The sequence below is a fragment of the Bos grunniens genome, chromosome 16, assembly GCF_055505025.1.
Source record: "Bos grunniens cultivar Pamir isolate PY7600 chromosome 16, Bosgru_T2T1.0, whole genome shotgun sequence".
Classification (NCBI taxonomy): domain Eukaryota; kingdom Metazoa; phylum Chordata; class Mammalia; order Artiodactyla; family Bovidae; genus Bos; species Bos grunniens.
In genome coordinates, this window is record NC_141180.1 from 74882333 (window position 1) to 74884955 (window position 2623).

Sequence of the window (2623 nt, forward strand, 5' to 3'; positions counted from 1 at the left end):
CTAGGAAGACATAGAGGAATTGTCAGGACATCTCTGATGCTGATCGGGAAGACCTTGTTAATGTGGACACATCGGGGGAGTGTGTGGATGTGGGTGGTTAATAAGTGTTGGCTGAAATCTGCTGGACAACCTTTCTCATGGGTGGAGGAAGGCAAAGGAGATGAATGTTTCAGAAATGAGTCAGAGAGCCTTAAGCTTTCTGGCTAAGGGGAACCTGATCGCCCTGAAACTCGGTCTGAGAGAGGGAAGCACTAAAAATCACACTAGGCTTCAATAGTCATGTACAGTTGTGAGACTTGGACCATTAAGAAGGCTGAGTGCCAAAGAATTAATGCTAATTAATGCTTTAGAATAGTGGTGCTGAAGAGACTCTTGTGAGTTCCTCGGACAGCAAGGAGATCAAACCAGTTAATCATAATCAATCATGAATATTCATTGGAAGGACTGATGCTGAAACTTCAATACTTTGGCCGCCTGATGTAAAGAACAGGCTCACTCAAAAAGCCCCTGATGCTGGGAAAGACTGAGGGCAGGAGGAAAAGAAGGGGCCACAAAGGATGAGATGTCTGGATAGCATTTTTGACTCAATGGACATGAATTTGAGCAAACTCAGGAAGATAGTGAAAGACAGGGAAGCCTGGTGTGCTTCTGTCCATGGGCTCACAGACATAACTTAGCGACTGAGCATTGTCATAAAAAATACATTGTATTTATTCTTTTCATAATTTTTAAGAATTAAAAAGTTCCATCAGTTCAGTTCAGTTGCTCAGTCGCGTCCGACTATTTGTGACCCCATGAATCACAGCACACCAGGCCTCCCTGTCCATCACCAAATCCCAGAGTCCACCCAAGCCCATGTTCATTGAGTCGGTGATGCCATCCAACCGTCTCATCTTCTGTCATCCACATCTCCTCCTGCCCTCAATCTTTCCCAGCATCAGGGTCTTTTCAAATGACTCAGCTCTTCACATCAGGTGGCCAAAGTATTGGAGTTTCTGCTTCAACATCAGTACTTTCAATGAACATTGAGGACTGATCTCTTTTAGGTTGGAATGGTTGGATCTCCTTGCAGTTCAAGGGACTCTCAAGAGTCTTCTCCAACAGTGCAGTTCAAAAACATCAATTCTTTGGTGCTCAGCTTTCTTTATAGTTCAACTATCATATCCATACATTACTACTGGAAAAACCATATCCTTGACTAGATGGACCTTTGTTGACAAAGTAATGTCTCTGCTTTTTAATATGCTGTCTAGGTTGGTCATAACTTTCATTCCAAGGAGTAAGTGTCTTTTAATTTCATGGCTGCAATCACCATCTGCAGTGATTATGAAGCCCAGAAAAATAAAGTTAGCCACTGTTTCCCCATCTATTTGCCATGAAGTGCTGGGACCAGATGCCATGATCTTAGCTTTCTGAATGTTGAGCCTTAAGCCAACTTCTTCACTCTCCTCTTTCACTTTCCTCAAGAGGCTCTTTAGTTCTTCTTCAGTTTCTGCCATAAGGGTGGTCTCATCTGCATATCTGAGGTTATTGATATTTCTCCTGGCAATTTGATTTTTCTGTATTCACAGTTTAGTGTACCTATCAACATCATCTACATCTTTTTCATCAGATCCAATAGAACCTCTGTACCCATTAAGTCATAATCCACCTTCTCCATTGCCTCCTCGCTTTGGTAACTTCTATTTCCAACTTCCATGAGTTAGCCTATTCTGTGTACCTTAAACCAGTGGAATCATACAATATTTGTCTTTCTGTGCCTGCCTTATTTCACTAACTATAATAAATGTTTGTGTTAATCATCCATCCATTTTATAGCATATTTCAATCCTTAATTCATTTTTATGGCGGGATAGTATTCCATTCTGAGTACATACCACATTTCATTTATCCATTGATCACATGATGGTCTTTGGGTTGTTTCTAGTATTTAAGTACTAATAATACACTGTGAACATTTAGTGTGTAGATTTTTGTATGGTGCTATAATTTAAATGTGCATATTTAAAATATCACTGTATATAACAATACAAAGTGTGAATGTTAGGTGAACTAACAATGTTAGACTTTGAATTACTAAAAATATATTTTCTCACTAATTGTAAAAAATGTAGCACACATATGTTATTTGTGAGTAGAATTTGATAGCTGAAACTGAAGTGATATGATACAGGAATTTTCTGTATAATCCGTACAACTTTTATGGCAACGTAACCCTGCTTTAAATAAAGTCTAATAATTTAAAGAAATCCTGAAACATGACTTCAGGGGGGAACACATCACAGCTAGTGTTAAAAAATTAGCTAATGTCCAAACCGTAGCTAGAGACCATCGTCATTTTTAAGCATGAACCAAATGTTGAATTTAGAATGCATCTTTCCTTTCATAGTTAAAGCAGTACCAACTGATATAGTTTCAATTTGAACACATGAAATAAAAGAACATTGCTTAATATTTCTGGTTTTTTTTTTTCTTAAATATGAGGCCCTGAACATACTACAATAATCATTCTTGAATGAACTTAATGAGAAAATTTCCACAGTACCTTCAGTCGAGTCACTTATAGGGTGCACCCTATTATGTGGCCAACAACAAACTCTCTTCATCCAGCTGGTTCTTGATG